We start from the raw sequence: 20,047 nt of genomic DNA, 5'->3' as shown, positions 1-20,047 counted from the left end.
ATTGTGATTTTTTTTTTCCTCTTGGTATGCCTTGTAATTTTTTCCTGATAGCCAGACACGATGTACCAGGTGATAGGAACTGCTATAAATAGATCTTTAGTAGTTTGGTGGTCGGGTTTTCAGGGAGAGGAAGTGCTCTGCACATCCTATGATTAGGTCTCAGTCTTTTAGGGAGCCTGTGTCTCTGGACTGAGACCTTCACAGTGTTCTAGTTTTTTTCTCCCCCTTTTCTTAGGATGGCTACCATGGGCTGCAGTTGAGTATTTCCCTTCTCCCACAGTGGAAGGCTAGAGGAGACTGGATCCAGTATTTCCCTTCCCCAGGTCAGTTAGGTTTTCATAACGCTCCGGCAGGTTAAGTTCTAGTTAACCAATTTACTCTGGGGGCAGGCCTTGTTAAGAATAGAGTGCTCTGGCATATTTCAAAATGGTCCTTTGTCCCTTTGCATTCTGGAAGCTGGAGGAGGTTTTTCTCTGATATTGACTATGGGAATCTGATAGATGTCCTGGAAGTAATTCTCATAGTATCGTGAGGGCCCCTCTTTTTTATTGACTAGGTCCCCCTAGCACTTCAGTTATCTCCACAGAGATTGCAGCAATTCATAAATGACAATTCACACTGCTTCCTACGGCAGTTTCTGCTGGTTAGTCCCTGCTCAGGGAAGCCAAGACTCCTGTCTTCCTCTGCTCCTCTTTCCAATCTTGGGGCAGTGGTTTGCCCTGTGTCCTTTCCTCTCTTACAGATCCAAGAAGAGTTATTGGATTCTACCTGTTGTTAGGACAGAGTGGTGATTTCCAAGCTCCTTATGTGTGGACCCAGACACCAAAACTCCTCTTTGGTTTTTTAATACCTGAGTGAATGAGAAGGTCCAGGAAGAAATGTCAACCAAGGCAAGATTTGGGAAGATGGCCAATTCTTCCTTAGGCAGCTTTGAAAGAAATTTTGGTCGAATGATGGGCTTCCTTAATGGTACCCAAGGCATTCGTGTCTTAGCAGTTCCACAAGTGCTTGAGTGTCACATGTTAAAAAGCTAAAGAAACCAAAAACAAAAGCAATGAATCTCTTCTCACCATTTGAACTATGACTCAGATCATTTAAATAAGCTATTTGTTGAGAAAGAAAGCATAAATTTAAAATGCCTGCTTGTATGGTATGCAGAGGACAGATTCTGCTTTTGGAGAAGCACTGCAGTTTATTGGAAATATCGCAGGACAAGGAGTCAAGAGCCCCGGAATTAAGCCTTGATCTGTCATTACGTGGTTGCAAAACCTCCTTGTATCCAAAGTATGTTCAGCTGCATGCAACAAGAATCCTTCTACAGTAGCTTAGCCAAATAGAGGGCTTTTTTTCTTTTTTTTTTTTCCTCATGTAACAGTCTGGGAGCAGGCAAACCAGGCCCAGTGTAGTGGCTCCTTTTTGTCAGTTGAGTCTTCATGGCATGTGGCTTTTTTCTTTGTGCTTGTCACTTCATGACTGCAAGATATGTCTTTATCTCTGGCATTGTATCAATGTTTCAGGCATGAAGAAGAGGAAGGGCAAAGATCAAAAAGTGTGGAGAGTGGAGAGCTCTTTTAAAGAGCTTTTCCAGGAGCCCTATGTAGTTACTTAAGGTTACATGGCCAGGTCCCAAACTATTATTTCACCTGACCATCCTCAGCTGTAGTTTTTACAGGGTAAATTGCTGCCCTGAACAAAATCAAGGTTCCATAAGGAAAAAAAGTAGACTGGGGATTGGATAGGTAACCAGCAGTGTCTGCCCCACCCTCTAAGCTTCCAATGGGAATGCCTGTCCCCTCACTGCCCCCCACCCCCACCCCTCAGGGTTGTTTGGATGTCAAAATGGAAGATCAAATGCAAGGGCACTTCATACACTATAAAATGTATTTCATAAACACAGTGGAAATCATCTCTTTTTAAAAAAGATTTATTTAATTAATTTCTTTATTTGAGAGTGGGAGAAAGAGAGAGAGAACACAAGTAGGGAGGAGGGGCAGAGGGAGAGGGAGAAGCAGGCTCCCCACTGAGCAGGGAGCCCAATGCAGGGCTCGATCCCAGGACCCTGTGATCATGATCTGAGCTGAAGGCAGAGGCTTAACCGACTGAGCCACCCAGGTGCCCCCAGTGGAAATATTCTGACCTGTTTTCTCAGAGAGCAAATCCAATGTTAACAGAAAGTCCAACTGAATGTAAAGATTTGGGTAATCAGTATCTCTTGAACCTCAGGTCATTCTCTTGCTGACATCTTTAAATAGTGCAAGAACTTGTGTATTCATGAATATGCATCCTCAAATGCCTATCTTCAGATTACTGTCAGACGCTGTGGTGAACATGTGTTGATTTTCTGTACTATCATCTCTTTTCCCTTCCTTTCAGTATCCTGAATGACCTTCTGTGTGATTTTTCTTTGGAAAGATCCTACCCTCACCTCCAGGGATAAGCCTTGATTAGTTTAAAAGCGATTCAGCAAAGTATAGTGTCTGATTCAGTGATGGGCAATCTGAGTGACCTCAGAACCTGGGACTGCCAGAGTGCTAACACTATCTTCTTGGAAGATACATATGTAGTCTTGAACTGCTACAGCGAGTATTTTTTGCAACAAGGGGAGGCAGCCTGAAGTCGAAATCAATCTGCAGAGAATACCTGTGCCAAGGGAATTGCAGAGAATCAAATGATGTAGTGAACCTCTGTTTTCCCAAAATCAGCCCTACATCTGGACATTTTTTTCCCCAGTTCAACGAACCAAAATATTTCCTTGTTTTGTTATTTATTTCAATAAGAGAGTTTGAGTTGGGGTTTCTGTTATTTGTAGCCAAAAGATTCCTGAATGATAGTTTCCAGATATGTTCCAGGAAAAAATATATATGTTATTTTAAATAATACATTGCTTATATAGGTATATATTTTAAAATAATATATATTACTTAATATAGTATATATTTATGTATATATACACACATGTGTTTATGTATATTATATATAATATGTATTCATACATATATATATTGTATATATATGAGTTTATTGAGGTTTATAGTCCTTCCAGGATTAAGGCCATAAGGCCTGAATGTTACTAAAAAGGCCTGTTTCTCTCTGTAATAAATGGCCTGCATAGCATCTATCCAGAGGATTTTAAACTGTGAAATGTTAGGACCTGAGTCCCGTTCTTTTGGGGACTGTACTTATCACCCCTGTAATACAAGACTCGCTCCTGGGTACTTTGAGCCAAAGACCAATTAGGCTGAGATATGTCAGTGTTCTTGTAGGTGTGTTTCCTGTTTCCTGTTTGCAAAGGCAACTACAGAAGAAATAAAAGTAACGGCCTTACATAAACTGCTTACTGAGCTGTCAAATGTTCAAGTAAAATAGTCATTAATTATGAGAGATCTCGGTTGCAGGGCCATAGAGCTGCTGGTGATAAAATCTGTCGTTATACCGTGGAAGGTTCTGTGATCTGGGGCGCTGCCTGACTGCATATTGTGAGTTCCCTTTTTAACCTCTTGAATGTCTGGGTTTTAAATTGTGATTATTATTAAGTTATGATTCAGAATGCAAAAATGTTGCATCTCAGGTAGGTTATTGTGTGTTTATATGTTTGCTATCTGGCAAATAACAAATGCTAGCTTATTAATCTGCCATGAAACCTTGGTCACAAGGTATCTATTTCTACTTTAACTCTTGATGAATTTGTATCTTACTGACAAGAAAATTATGGTACATTCTCGTTTTTTAAAAAATCTATTCTCTTCTGTGGTGACTCATTGAATGGAAACCTTATTTAAGTGTAAGAAATTTACTTTAAAAAAAACAAACAGGAGACATGATCACGAAGTAAAAACCTGACTTTCTTCCTGGAAAAAAAAAAAAAAAGCAGTATGTGCCCTTCCTTCCTTTCTAAACCTACTCTTTTGGTATGGAAAATTGAAGAGGATATTGTGCAGCAAGTAGATGGGATTTTTTTTTTAATTCAGAAACAATTCTTTTGAAATTCTATTATGGTATAATTAGGGCAGCACCACCCGCAATAGTGGATTTCCTGTTAAGATAGGAACATTATTACTTTCCTAATTTGTTGATGTGGGTCTCAAAAGCCATCTCATTGGATATTTAGGAAATTGGCTTTTCAGGAAGGGAAATCTACTGGTATATGAAGTTCTTGGAAATTTTTCAAGATATGCTAATGGCCCCAGATGAGGGCCAGATAAGATTTATAAGCAAGGTAATAATATGACTTAGGCCCTGGTTATACTTTTTTGTGGCTATTTGTAAACAAGGCATCAATATTAATCTAATGTTTGCTTGACCAGGTAGTTTTAAATGAAGAACAAATGGCAAAAATAAAATAAATGTGGATAAGGACAAAACCTTATTTTATATTTTCCTGATGTTGCAGGGAAGGGAAATAAGTTGATATAAAATGAAATTTAAGTGTACTCATCTCTTTCTCATCCCACTTTCTTCATCGCCATTCAGTCTCTATGGCTTAGGTATTAGATGAACAACATGGCTTATCTGGATGTAACAAGAAAGTGAAAGTGAAAAGTCTGTATTCCAAATCTGATAGGCCAGTGCTTTTAATGAGATACATAGGACAGTAATAAAATATTTGAGGTCATGCTAAGCAAGCTCTAATTTTTTTTTCTTCATATCATTGAGAACTGAGCCTCAACCCCACTACATTTCTCCTGGAGGCCAAGATAGAATTGTGCAGTTAAGTTGGTAGGGATCAGGCAGCCCTAGAGGCTCTTTCTTCTTGTGATAATCTGGTTGAAGTACTTAGGATCATCACAACCATAAACATGATAGTAGCCATTGCTTAGTTCCTTGGATCTTTGTGACATCCAACTAAATAGGAAAATGTGTGTTCTTGCCCAAAAGACAGGAAAACATGAGTATGATTCAATTATTCCCCTTGACATGGAGGTGCAGAGAATCAACATGTCTGCTGTTAGCTTCTGGTATCCCTGCCCCTCCTCAAGCATGCAGGTCCCTCTTCCATGATCTCAGGGACAGGTTCTTACTGTAGATTCTCTGTGTGAGTGAGCCCCAGCTATGCTCTACTTCATCTCTGGTTTATGTGGAGCAAAGAGAGGCTAGGCTGCAGGAGTTCATGCTGCACATTCAAGGCATCTTCCAGATCCAAAAGAGGACAATTTGGATGAGAAATTGACAGGAAAGTTCTTGAGGAAGGGAAGGAGCCACTTCCTGCTCAACGACTGTTGTCTTGAGAGAAGAGTGGGCATGGCAGGGATGAGGATGACCTCTGTAACAGACTAAACCTCCTAACTGGGGCTTTCCAAATGGATGGCCGAAGTTGGCAAATACTGCCTCATTTCCTGTGCTTTCTGGAATTTTGTTCAAGAATTTCAGGTACTCTTACCTAGTGACAGAGATCCTGATAGCAATAAATAGGAAAGATATATGTAAAGAAACTATTTTAAGGTGAAGTATATGAATAGACTCCAGGTTTACAATTATTTCTGATTTCCTGTCACCTGGGTATCTCTCTTTAGCTCCTTTAGGCTAGAGTCATTTTGTGTGGATCCTCAAGAAGTCCATATCTTCCCCAAGGCTTCCTATGTAACTAGCTTCTCAGTTACATGACATTACATGGAATTATATTTTTCTATACTTTTCTGCACTAAAGACCCCTTTCCTTCTCCTCTTAAAAAATATTATTTTAATCCTTTTAGCCCGGGAGCTCACTACTCTTTATTTTCAATGTCCTATAAATTCTTCTCTATCAAAAACAAAAACAAAAACAACCACTTATTGTGTCAACAGAATATCTTTAATTCAGGAACAGTAATGAGGAGAGATAATCTCAGAGGTTGAGAACACAAGACACCAAATATCTAGGGGATAATTAAAGTATGCTTCCAGATGTTTTCAAATAGACGCAAATACTGATCATCCAAATAATTGATTTCCTGACAACCATTTTCCAGCCATGTTCATAATATCAAAATAGCTAATAAATTTAGTGGAAAAAAAAATAAACCAAGCTGCTTTTTTATTAGTATGTAGGAAAAAAAGACTAGAAAGAGAGCAATCGATTTCTAGCAATTTTGCAACATGTAGACTTAGTGTCATGTAGACTTAGGAGCAGATAGTTTAATGACAGTAGATAAATGATTCCAATTAACCAAAAAGTGTCGATTAAGCTCCTACCAATTTGAGCCCTAGTGGAGAATGATATAGTCTATCCTGGACTTGTATATTCGGTAACATAATGTTCCTAGAAACATAATTCATTTATTATCCAATAAATATGTATCCAGTACTTGCTTTAAAACAGGCACTGTGTTAAATGATGTCTATATTAATGGGGAACAAGACAGGCATGGTTTCTGCCTACAGTTGAGTGGTGTGGGATGGGATGGACATGGTCATCAAATAACTGCACACATTTTACAAATGTGATCATTACTATGATGGGAAAGAAAACAAACATGGGAAACTGAGACTGTAAAATACCAGTACTACATTTAGATAAGTGGTCATCAGGGAAGACTTCCCTGAAGAGATCTGAAGAGGTTGGGAACATGGAGGAGAGTGTTCTGGGAGGACCTAAGGTAGCAGGGAACATAGCACTTACTGGGAACTGAACCCAGGCCAGTGTTGCTGGAGAGCAAGAGGGACACGATGTGAGGGAAAGCTAGAAAGGTGGCAGGGGCAGATCATGAAAGACTTAGTAGAGAACGAGTGAACATGAATAGTTTCTAACAGAATGAGTCCTATTGTCTTCTATCACTAGTGTGAAAATAAAAGAAGTTTGTGATTTTATAATGACTTTGCTCTTTGGGAGATGATATTCATCCATTCATTCATTCATTCACTCATTCAGCCAATACACACAAGACAAAATCCCTGTTCATATGGATCCTAACTTCTAGTGGAACAAGCAGATAATATGCCAATAAGGAAATGTATAGGTCTTATAGTAAGTTTTTGTTTGTTCATGAGTGATGTGGGTAGTCTTTAGCTGAAATTTAAAAAATAATTTCAAATGTTTATTATATTGCATCTAAGTGTAGTGATTTCTTTGTTTAGTTAACTAAAGTGATATGTTCTAGCAGCGCTAAGACCATGCTTAGCGCAGGTGTTCTTCATGGTACTTAATTCACAGTTAAAGACTTTGGAGAAACTCTAAGAGAGGGAAGCTGTGAGATTTGTATTCTTGTTTCTGAGGATCTAGTGATACCACAGCCCACCTTGCACCTTACCTCCTCTTCTTGGAGTGGTGGGTGGAGGACGAGGGGAGCAATAAAAAGACCTCAATGAAAACAATGGAAGCTAACACTGATGGAGAAGGATCCAAGAGGGAGAGTATTTCAGAGTCTATTTGTTTTAACACAGAGCTTAGTATGTCTTATTATACACTTAATATACTTTGTAGATTTTGCCATTTACCATCTCTAAGAAAGATACACATCTTAAAATCAATGTATACATTTAAGGAAAGGTATTTCTTTGCGACATTCCCAAAAGCTGTTATTTAATTGATGATGCATCTTAAAGTAATCAGTGACTTACAATTTAGAAAATCATACATATCTGGAACACTGTTTGAGTTTTCAGTCATGCCTGTCTTTTCTGAAGATCTGCTTGAAGATTTCCCAGTTGGCAGTGTTTCCATATCTGCATATAAAGTATCACCATTGATGGAATTAAACCAAGGCACCTGTGAGAGTCACCTTCAGGTCTTGCTTGCAAAAACCAGAGGCTAGTGCATTAGAGCCAAGGGAGGCATAATAATTATCTGTTTCAGTCTTCGGGAACTTCTTTATTTCTGATATTCGGATTGCATGAATCAAAGGGATTCTTCCCACGTATGCCAAGAAAAATAATGGAAATGTTAGTGGGATACTTTAGTACAGGGTTTCTCAAGTGCAGCGCAGTTGACATTTTGGACCAGATCCTTCTGTTGCAAGGGGCTGTCCTATGCAGTGGAGAATGTTTGGTGGCATTCTGGTGGCAACAGTATGCGCCGTCATGACAATCATCCCTTGTACTGCAAATACCTCCTGGGAGGGGCAAACTCACTCTCGGTTGAGAACCACTGCTTTCGTATAATGTAATCAGTGAGTCCCAGTGCTGTGTTCTAGCTTTGTATTATGGTTGTATTGCAAACGTGCCCAATCCTAAATACATAGCTTTCAGTTTCACAGGATGGTATCGTTATAATTCTATAGTTCGTACATCACAATTAAAAATAATGTTATGAAACCAGAGTTAGAAGAGTAACTAATTAGATTTTTACTCAGTCAAACATGTGAAATCCTAATGTGGCAAGACATTTTTCTACGGTCGGGGGGAGAGTGCCTACACTTTGAGAGGCTTGTTTTATTTGTTACAATGTTATAAAATTTTACTCTCAAAGTTTAAAACTTACTTAGTGGCTCACCTATTTTTTATTAAAAGATACATTTATGGGAATCTTAAAAAGACTCCAACTCAGTCAGTTGCAAGAATTAATAGCCTTTTGGTGACACATAGAAACTTAAATGAGGCACATTTAATGAGTGCAATTCTAGTTTTATGAGAAGCTAAGGACAACAGAGAGAAAAGAAAGTGCCACTCTTGGGTCCTTTGGTGATGGTACTTGACATTTTAGTATAAGCTCTTACAATAATATATTGGTTTAATGTCCCCTTAATATCTGTGGTTTAATCAAAATTTCTGAAAACGGGAAGAATATATGTTCTCTCTGTCACTGTTAAGCTAAGCAATGGCATTTGAAAATCACTTCAATCATGCATGATTAGATCTTCCAAAGGGGTGTTTTACTATGCTATGGTGCCTGGGCAGACTTAATATTGCATAAATTTACTTAGACATGTGACTAATATATGGCACCATTGGGGGAACTATTTTTATTTTTTAAAATTCTTTTTTACTGTTATTTACTTTACCTCAAGGCCTCCTGCCTCAAAATGTTGCATATATTTCAAATGACAACAGTATTATTTTGTAAAATAGAGCTTTCTTTTATTTTCCTATCATGTTCAGGCATATTTAAAAACTACCACTGTCTCAAAAATAAAGTTCTAATTCTTTTTCATGGTGCTCAAAGCTTTGTACTAACTGACTACAGCTCACCTCTTCAGATTCCTCTTCTTAACTCCGTTTGCTCCTGTCCCCATATCGCTCTCTGACAGCAATGAACCAGGTGGCCTGAGCAGCATAACAAACATCTCCTTGTACTTTTGTCTTCTTAGCTCTTCTCGTGCTGTGATCTCTAACCCCTGAAATTCGAATTCATGCTTAAGAATCATTTCTTTCATGGAACTTTCCCAAATGTTCTCAGTTGGAATTAAACTCTCTTCCTTTCTCTTCCCCCCACTCCGTCTATCCCTCTGTCTCTCTCCCCCTCTCTTCCTCTCTCCTTCCTTCCCTTCCATCCCTCTTTCTTTCTTTCCTATAATGCTTAGAAAACACTAGACTAGTGCTTTTCAAACTATCTATGGGGAGGGTTAGATTTTTTTTTTTTTTAGTTTCCAATCCATCACATGCCGATAGGTATCCTCTCGTCCATGACCAGTACTTAGACCTCTCCATATGAAACTTACTATGCAAGTTCTGCATATACCCCATCTATACTCCATCCAATGAGATGAGTCCACTTGGTCACACATTTGGATGTTGCAGCAATGTCCCCTACTGTAAAAATGTCTAAACAATTACTTGCAACGTCTATACTTACCCTGTTACAGTCTGATAAGAATAGCTCATGGGGTGGTTCTGGTCCACAGCACTGCACCAGACTATAAGCTCCGTGAGGACAGGGCCCAGGTCTGCTTTTTTCATCATTATAATTCTAGCCCCTGGCATTGCCTGTCACATAGTAAGCACCCTTATTACACGTAGAAGTAACATGCTATAGATAATAACACCTGTCTCCAAAGTAGCTTGGATCAGATCTTGATCAATTTTTTAGCACCTACAGGATTATCATGCCTTACTTATATCAGAAAATAAAGTGTGCAGGGGCTTTGGGGATTTGAATTGGTGAGCGGATTGTTCGATTCTTTAAACCCAGGGTTATCATGCCTTACTTATATCAGAAAATAGGAATGAATGAGAATATCAGACTGATTTATTTTAAAATATAGTGCTCTTTGTGTAAAAGCTACTGAAATAAAACATACCCCCTTCTTCCTACTGCCGGTATGGCCTTTATGAGTGAAGATCACTTGATCAATAATTTAATTTTCTTTCACTGGATAGTTGCAAAAACTCACTGCAATCATATTCACTTAAGTAAAATAAAAGGAGTTTAAAAGAAGTCTAAAACAGCCTGTTAAATAGCAATATTGAGAAATTGTTTGAGAGAAATGTATTCCTAGAAGAAGAAAAAAAACCCCACAAAAACAAAACTATATTTAAAGCCTTTCTTTTATGCCGCTCAAGGGGACACATTGAAAGTCTTCAGCGGTCTAAAATTGTATTTCTGAAAATGAGAATCACATGGAGTTAATTTAACATCTACCACTGTAATTTCTACTGGGAAAAGCACCTGGGACATGAGTAACATTTTTCAAGATTTAAAATGTAAGAAATTCAGAATAAATTACTTGATGATGCTATTTGAACATAGATTTCTAACTTTCAGTAGTTCAAGGGTATCTTTCTGAAGTGGTAAGAAGTCACTGTAGTTCAGTACTTTTCACTGAATATTTCATTATTTTAAAGTTAACAGCCAAGAAAAACAAGGACATTTACTATATGTTTTTCCCACCCTTATTTTTCCATGGAACATTTGTTATTTCTGGGAAACATATGGCATATGACCAGAACCATAATTAGTAACAGTTTGATGTTATAGGAATTCAAATTTTGGCAATTTCTAGCTTCTCTAGATCAGTGACTTCCTCTGAAATATAAAAACAGCAAATACAGATCCTAAGGTCGCCTTTTGGAGTCAGTTTTTTTTCCTCCTTTACAAACTGAGGTATTTGCTTGTCTTGACCAGGGAAGTATTTGAAGATTCTTGCAAACGCTTATCATGTTCTGCTCCAGAACCAAAAGGTGACAGAAGGAGGCACTGTTTTAAGCACTTTCCATATATCAGCTTGCTTAATCATTGCAAAGAGAGGCAGGAAGACATGAATTTACCCAGGTCACTTCAATGGGAAGTTGTGTCGTTGAGACTTACCTTAGAAAGTCTGGCTCCAGATTGTGCTCTCTGATAGTAGTGTCTCTTAGGCAGCATTGCTTGTCTAAGGAGATGGAAAGTTCCAAAATTCCATTGGTAGAATCTTGCTGAAGAGGTTTTATTTTCTTGCAGACTATTTCTGTCTAATACTTACTTAGTAGCTGGGAATTCTGGGTAACTGGGGGAAAGGAGCAAGAAGCCATTAGTTGGCAGCTCATTCTGAGCCACTTCCTGGCATCTAGAAACTAGGGGGTAGTTGTCATCAACACAGGATCTGGGACTGGGCTGCAGAGTTGGTCACCCTCACACAGAATCCCCCCAAAGCCTATCTTTGAATCAGAAGGATGGATATTTGTAGAATCATTGTACTACAAATCTTTAAGGGTATGGTATTTAAAATTCACAATTTTCAAGCACTCATTACATATACTTATATAATAAGTGAGAAGCAGCATTTTGGGGAAAGAATGTGTGTGCTTATTTGTCAATTCATGTATTTTTGTTTATTTATTTAAGACTTAAAATACCATGGGAGATGGGTTAGCAGAAAAGCCTTAGCCTTTCCAAAGGGACATATACCACTGAGTTCTAATATGCATCCCAGCCAGGGGACAAGGCTAATCATTTTTGCTTTGTGTTAGGAGCCATGGTTGCTGAGGCTAATTATTCACAGAAGCAAGGTAAAGCGTCTCATCAATCTCAAAATGTAGTTTGTCACCCTTTGTTACTAATGGAGTTATTAAGGACTGAAAATGCAACATTGCTTAGCAACATGCATCATAGTTATTTACTCTTTTTTTTTTAAAAAAAGATTTTATTTATTTATTTGAGAGAGAGAGAATGAGAGACAGAGAGCATGAGAGGGAGGAGGGTCAGAGGGAGAAGCAGACTCCCTGCCAAACAGGGAGCCCGATGCGGGACTCGATCCAGGGACTCCAGGATCATGACCTGAGCCGAAGGCAGTCACTGAACCAACTGAGCCACCCAGGCGCCCTATTTACTCTTTTGATTAGCAACAACAGCAGCAACTAGTCTGTCTTATAAATGTCTTATGGGCTATTTTCACTTTCCTTTCATCTAACCTTGCTCCTATTCATTGCCATGGTAGTAATCAAAGTGCTTAGCCCGTGGCCTGGTGGGCTGGGTTTAGGGATACTCCCATAAGTACAGAAATCAGCCCTGAGAGCTGGTATTAGTTCAGTCTAGAGCCAAAAGGAAATTAGGCTATAGGTAAGAAAAAGTAGTGAAAGATTCCTACAACTCAATGTTCTATATAAGTCCTAATTTTCACTGCTGGCAAGTAGGTGATGTCCCCCCTGTGAGATGTGGGAACTTGCTGTAATGCTCTTCAGACTTCTTGTTTTATTGGCTCTGGCCTTTCAGGCAATAATGAGAGTCCATAAGAACCAAAACCCATACAGAATAATCCTCATTTCCTCCTAATGGGAGGGTAACTCTTTCACTAATAGCAGTGCTAGTGCTCCCTGCCATTTACACTTCACAAGTATGTTGGAGAATGAGTTGGTGTCTGGAGAAAACAAAATAAATATTCACGAGTCCATAGTGATATAAATAAATGGTTAAATAAATAAATGGAAGAAAAAGAGCATATTCATCTCTGGTAGCCTCCAGCGTTCCTTGATCTGGATAAACTTCTACCAAAGCCCTGCTTTCTTCTCCAAATTGGAATAGTAACTGTACATCTGAGAATCCTGGCATTCTTCTGCTGTCTTCCCTTTCTTGGCCGCCACAGTCATCCTAGCTTGGTCTCTTGAATCCTGATGTTCTAACTTGGCCTCTGTTCTGATGATGAGCAAGAAATCCCAGGCATTGGGGCCATCTTGCAGGAAAGACTGTCTCTGAAGAGGCTTGAACAATTGTGGGAGGAAAGAGGGGCCAACCTTCTCGCATGAAAACAGAGAAGAATCGGTTCACTGCTAAAAAACAGAAGCAGCCATTCATCCTGGAGGGGGAGATGTGGCACTTGGGACTGTCACCGAAAGATTGATGTTGTTCAATCCCAAAAAGTGTGCAGGGGCTTTGGGGATTTGAATTAGTGAGCAGATTGTTCGATTCTTTGCCCCTCATGGGGAAGGGTCCTGGAATGTGTGTCTCTTCTTCCTGTGGTTTCAGTTTTCAGTGCTTTCCACATCCTTGGCTTTACTTTTGCTTTGTTGTGTCCTAGAATCACTAATTAATTATGGACCCAGTTCCTTCTGTGCACTTGCTAATTGGATGTTTTGGAAAATTGCTCCATGCTGGCTTAAGTAATAAGGAGACAATTAAAAGGCTGAGAGGTGCTGGGAAAGATAAAGAGGCCACGGCCAGAGGAAATCCAGCAGATATCACCCAAGATACCTGTTACCCCAGTAACCAGGGGAGACAGAGCACTGGGACAGAGCAGTTAGGAAAAAAAAAAAAAGTCCTCACAATGAAGTGCTGAAAGGGACAGGGTCAGCAAGAGGGTCTATTGTTGAGAAGAACATTTTCATGGAAGGGATTTTGTTTGAAGGCTGTGTTGGGTGGCAGCTCTAGCCAGCTGGTGCCACCTGTTGGGGAGGGAGGAGGAAGGGTCAGGACTTTGAAATCTGACATACTGACATCTGTGTCCGGACTCTGCCGTTTACTAACTGTGAGAATCAGAGCAAATGGTTTTACCTCTCTGAGCATCCAGCTCTTCATCTGTGGAAGGAAAAATTACCGTACTTGTCTCAGAATTGTGGTAAGGATCAAGTTGGTGAGTGTCTGGACCACTTCCTGGCACATAGCAAACTTTCAGTTCTGTCTAGCCATTATTATTATGCAGTTGTGTTTTCAATTGATGATGTAATTATAACAAAGATATTAACATAGGTAAGGCCTGACACAGCTCAGGAAGGGTTGGCGTTAAAATACATTATATTAGAATCAATATTCTCATTCCTTCCTTTCTACTCTTTTTTCTGGCCAGTTTGTTTTCTCCCCTTCTCCCTCAGCCCCCTCTCCTTCTTAGGGAGAAGAGAATAATTTAAAAATTGAGCAAGAAAAGTGCAGCTGTTCAGCCAGGGGCTTTGGTTTGGGGAAGGAGGCTACCAGACCACAGCTGGCCAAATAACCCATGGGAACCATTCCCAAAGTTCAGTCTATCATTCTGTGCTACTAGTTATTTGTCATTTAAACATAGGTAATTTGCCATTCACATTCTAGATTTTTCTCCCTCATTAGAATGTAAGCCTCCGAGACGGCAAGGATTTTTGTCTCTTTTGTTCACTGTTAATTCTCTAGTGTCTAAAACTAGTCTATGCACACGGTATGTGCCCAGTGAATATTAGTTGGAGGGACAGTGGGAAGAAGGGAGGAGGGAAGAAATGAAGGAAGGAAAGAAGGGAGGAAGGAAGGGAAGAAGGAAGGAAAGACAGATGAATGAACTTTACCTAGCAGATCTTAAGGCCAAAAAGGAAAAAAAAAGGGGGGGAGGTATTAGAAAGGAGATTCTCCTGGCTAGTCTAACCAATTGACAGACAGAGGAGGCCTATAGATGTTCAAGTAGCAAACATTTAGTGAGCACTTGTACCTGGCACTGAATCAGGTAATAGCGATGTAACAAAAAGTAAGATACCATCTTTGCTACCAAGGACAGAGGTCTAGGAAGGTTCCAGATGGTCTTAAATGTGATATAACTGAGGTAGCCTTTGGAGTAAAGTGGACAATTTGTGTGTTATCAGGTTATAAAGGGTAGAAAATAGTATCAAATATATAGGTGATGTATTAGTTTCCTAGGGCTGCCATAACAAAGCATCAGAAACTGGTGGCTTAAAACAACAGAAAGTTACTCTCTCACAGTTCTGGAGGCTAGAAGTCTGCCATCAAGGTGTTGGTAGGATCATGCTTCCTCCAGAGGCTTTAGGGAAGAATACTTCCTTGTCTCTTTCATCTCTGGTAGCCTCCAGCGTTCCTTGGTTTGTGGCACTCTAACTCTAATCCCCACTTCTGTCTTCACAGGGCTGTCTTTCTTTTGTGTCTCTGTCTTCTCCTTTTCATCTAAGGGCTGTAGTCATACTAGATTAAGGATATTCCAGTATGACCTTAACCTGAACTTAATCTTAACTAATTATGTCTGCAACAACTCCATTTTCAAATCAGGTCATTCTGAGGTACTGTGGGTTAAGACTTCAATGTATCTTTTGTGGGGACACAATTCAACCCATAATAGTTGCTAATCAAGGATTTTAGAGACAGGGTGGAGCCTTTAAGTTGATACTGGGTGTCCATATTAGGCCAGTTGATTCAGAGTAGCTCTGGGGATATCAGTAAAATCTTATATTTTACTGAAAAAAAATATATGTACATTTATACAAATACATACACATATATGTACGTATGCATGTATATATACTCATATACACACAAATACACCCAGAAATTAATATTGATAATGTGTATATATGTGGGTTCAAATACATACATATATTTTCTAGCTGTGTATTGAGAGAGCCTAGAAGCATGACACCCCAGGAATAATGAATGCATCCAGCTCCCACATCTTGGTTTCTAAATACCCTTCTCTAATTAAAGAAACCAGGGACCCTTGGAAGAATGGCTGATTGTAGAGCTAAGGCAGGGAAGACGCAAGATAAATGTGGAGTACCTTATGATGATAGAAAGTTTGAAAGTGCTAAAAAAAAACCACCTTATTTTTTTTTAAGGATAGAGCATGTCAAAAGGATACAGGAGTCAACCTCAAAGTTCTCTATAGACAAAGCTGGAACAATTTGAGCAAAAAATAAATAGCAATAATATTAGATTATAACTGAAAGAATAAAATAAATATTCATGAGTCCATAGGGATATAAGTAAATGATTAAATAAATGGAAAAGAAGGAGCATATATTTTTTTAAATAGATGAATTCTGAACTATAAATGTAGAAGAAATGTGAGCAATAGAAAATCATCATTAGGACATCACAGCAATAATTGCTGTGGGCAAGATCCACTGGTGAATCCTAAGATCAGTCGGCAAATATTTAAGGAGAAAGAGAATATTTGCATAGCCTCAATGTATTTCTCTCAAAATATTTACTAACGACCGTGGTAGTTTTAATGTATGTCACAGATTCTTTGACAGTTCTTCATCCAGGAGGTGGAGCTTAATCTTCTGTGGGTATAGGCTGGACTTAATGACATGCTTCTAACAAACATGGAAAAGAAGAGAGAAAATTTTCAGTGGGTAAACCTCATGACACCACCTTAAGCAAGTGATCGAGGTTACTATCACTGTTGATAAGTCATACTGATAGCATTTATTCATTAATATGATGCAATGAGAAGGGCACTTCACCTTAGTGGTATTCTTTCCCCAAATCCCTGATCCCAGTCTAATCATGAGAAAACCCAAATTGAGGGAAAGTTTGCACAATACTTGACCTCTTCTAAAGTGTCAAAGTCATGAAAAACAAGAGCAGAAGCTGTTACAACTTGGAGGAGACTCAGGAGAGCTCGTGACAAATGCAATATGGTATCCTAGGCTGTATCCTAGGGGAAAAAAAACAACTGAGGAAATCCAAATAAAGCCTGTAGTTTACTTAATAGTGTTGTACCAATATGAATTTTAGTTTTGATAACTACACCATGGCTGTGTAAAATGTTAGCAATAGCTGGGTAAGTGGTATATGGGAACTGTCTATACGTACTACCTTTGCAACTTTTCTGTAAACTAAAATTATTCCAAGATAAAACATTTTCTTTTTTTTCCAGAATAAAACATTTTAGAAGAGGGCTCTGTGAAGAGGACTCTATAGCAATATTATCAGACTGCTAGTGACAGTTCTCTGCTTATGTCACTTCCTCTGGCTCTTTTGCCTGGAGGAGGTACAACTATGAGTTCCACCTTTTGGGTGAATCCTGCAAAAGTTGTCATACTGGCCTACAAGTCCTGCTATAGTCTCCCCTGCCACCTTATATTGCCTCTCTTGTTTTATCTCCTGCTACTCTCTTAAATCTAACTAGGTAGAATCAGAGATAGATAAGACTTGGTGTCAGAAAGACTCATCTGGCATCAACAACCTAGTAGAAAGACTTAGAATGAGCCATCTTTGGGCTTTGAGTTCTAGTTCTGCTACTATTCACTGGGATGATACTAACCAAATCATGTGACCTCTCTGGGCTTTTCAGCTTCTCAACTGAAAGGATTTTATCAGAGTGCTTCTAATTGTAAATCAATGGTAATGTTATCCTTGGTTATAGCAGGATATGAATTTGATTTATCCATTCAGAAACATTTCTTACGTATTTTGGTCCCTGGTGTGAAATTGTGAATCCCAGTTGTGGTAACAGCTGCATTCCCACCCTCCACCCTAAGATCAGGGCTTTGCAAGGGAGGAGGAAGTATGGCCAAAAGCTGACATCATGCCCCATTCTTCCTAGTTTCAAATCATTTCCATTAAACAGAGTTTCCCAAGCTTTAGTCATTCATATCCCATCTTCATGATTTTTGCCATATCCACATTCCATCTATAGTATTTTTTACTTAATATCTTTCTTTAAAACACTCCCCTTTTATATTTAAACTTACATTTGCCCTAAGCAGTAATAGCTGTGAAATTACAGATTTGAAATGCCAGTTGTATTTTTTATAATGCACATTACAAACAACCAACCAAAATCTACCGTAACTATGCACTACCTAAAATTGTCTTGAGTAACACTAGTGATATGCCCTCCACACTTTGGGAAACACCTGCATGAAGTGAGGGGCAGAGCACTGGAGATTTCATTGTTGTCAGTGTCCTTCTCCAGTGATCTTAGAGCTTGGGAAGATAGAAAAGGCCATTCCTCTCAATGAAAATATTGGGGATCCCATTCTAACACACTGGGGACTGTTCACTTTATTTTGGTATGGAATGAAGTACAGAAGTGACTAAGTCTTCCCTTTGTGGAAGAGGCCCCAAGGAGCCAGAAGGAGGAAACAAAGGTATTTTGCTGGCTTAAAAAATGAGAGAGAATAGCAGAGGAAAGGGCTGAAGAGAAAGTAATTAACTGGAATAAGATAAGGTAGCAGGGAAACAAAGGGAGTGGTGGTGGAGAATACTGGAGGGAAATGCAGTTGCTCATAGAAGCAGAGCGTTAAAGGAAAGGTGGGAGACTTTGTAGAGATCCTCTTTTTTTGTCTCCCGGACTCTCATTCATGGTGTGAGAACTGATTCAATACACTCGAGCGGCAGCTTGAAGGGCCAAAGAGATGGTATTCCTCAATAAACTTGCTGCTAATGGGATCATACTCTGAACATGTTAGCTCCTCCTTGACGCATGGCTTTGGCTTGAAAAATGGATTTAATACTATCAGACAGAAGGAGTTAGAAAAGTCTAGATTTTCTCTAGCATCCTTTCACATTTAATAAAGAAAGGGAAGGACCTTTGTTTGCCTTCGTTATAATACGGATCTGACTGATTCAAACCCACACAGGTGCAAAGGCCAATCATGTTTAAAGAGTAAATATTTTTTTAAAAAATCTGAATTCCAGAGGATTAAAATATCTCTCCATTTGGGAACATCTCCCCTGGCACACAGCTGAAGTAAGTGCCTGTAGATAATCACAGCCCTGTTGTATGTGTGTTGGAGGGGGGCATGGTGTTGGGGTCCAACATGCATTGCGCTGGACTCCTATAAAAGCTGCTGAGTCCTAATAGCATAGAATTTTGTTTGTGGGGGGAGAGGGCTATGTTAAGAACCAAGTCAAAAAAAAAAAAAAGAAGAAGATAGCAGGAGGGGAAGAATGAAGGGCGGAAAATCGGAGGGGGAGACGAACCATGAGAGACGATGGACTCTGAAAAACAAACTGAGGGTTCTAGAGGGGAGGGGGGTGGGAGGATGGGTTAGCCTGGTGATGGGTATTAAAGAGGGCACCTTCTGCATGGAGCACTGGGTGTTATATGCAAACAATGAATCATGGAACACTACCTCAAAAACTAATGATGTAATGTATGGTGATTAATATAACATAAAAAAAAAAAAAGAACCAAGTCAGATGCACAACGGCCAATCAGGAAAATTTTCTGTGTTGTTTTGTATTTTTCCAGATTTTTCTATTTAAAAATAGTGCTCTCTAGAAGGGAGTGCTGATACAGTTTCTATCCTTTCCAAAAGAGGCCAGGAACTAGGAGGCTCTGAGGAGACTGGGTATGGTCCATACATTCAAGAGAACAGAGTCAGCCACGAGACAAGAGGCTCTTTGTCCAGCTGAGCCAAGAATGTCATTGCTTACCTTTACCTGAGATGAAACTATGAAAACCCCAAGAATTAAACTGCACTCAAAGTACATGAAATGTAGCCTCATACACTGTTCTTCTCAAACCTCAACTAGGATATTTATAATAAGGTTTTGGTTTCCTTCCAGACTTGACAGAATACTCATCTGAAATTGCATCTTCTGGTCAATTTCTGTCAGATGTTCTTTAGATAACTTATGAAAACTTTTTTCTTTCTTCTTTTTTTCTCTTTTGGTCAGAGCACTGTATCTTGAAGTTCCCTTTCTCTCTACCTATTTATTTTCTCTTCTACATTTTATACTTGGCTCTCTTTAGAGGCACACCCATGGACAAAGTCTTATTTCTCCAGGCTTTTCCCCTCCAAAAGGAGGGAGGGAGAGAGAGAGAGAGAGAGAGAGAGAACACATGAAAACACTTTTGCACATGCCTTGACTTTTCAGAATTGTCAAGACCATGTCAAGGCTTTGACCAAGTCAAACCTTTGCATAGAGGGAATCTCAGCAGCAGCCGTGGTGAGTCGGCCTCTTCCAGAAGAGCATTCGTCACATGGTATGGCCACTGAGTTAATGTGCATCTGACAGCTCCGCTCACGGACCTTGGCTGTATCCTGGGGTGATTCAAAGTGACAACTTAGATCATTGGACCAG

General features: G+C 39.3%; 1 protein-coding gene across 2 annotated transcripts in view; it reads left to right on the top strand.

Annotated features, from left to right (window-relative positions):
* The window catches only part of NCALD (neurocalcin delta), a 367,272-nt gene that overhangs the window by 213,299 nt on the left and 133,926 nt on the right, over positions 1-20,047 (top strand). Inside the window, exon 4 of one of the 2 annotated variants that reach the window (XM_035011662.1) lies at positions 3,396-3,476. The exons of the other annotated variant lie outside the window; for it this stretch is intronic. The gene's annotated coding sequence lies outside the window, so the exon portion shown is untranslated. The remainder of the gene's footprint in view (positions 1-3,395; positions 3,477-20,047) is intronic. 2 annotated transcript variants of the gene reach the window in all.

This window comes from Mirounga leonina, unplaced genomic scaffold, assembly GCF_011800145.1.
Source record: "Mirounga leonina isolate KUSES-001 unplaced genomic scaffold, KU_Mleo_1.0 Mir_165, whole genome shotgun sequence".
Lineage (NCBI taxonomy): Eukaryota > Metazoa > Chordata > Mammalia > Carnivora > Phocidae > Mirounga > Mirounga leonina.
The sequence above is the reverse complement of the archived record's forward strand: the minus strand, read 5'-3'. Positions and strand labels throughout refer to the sequence as shown.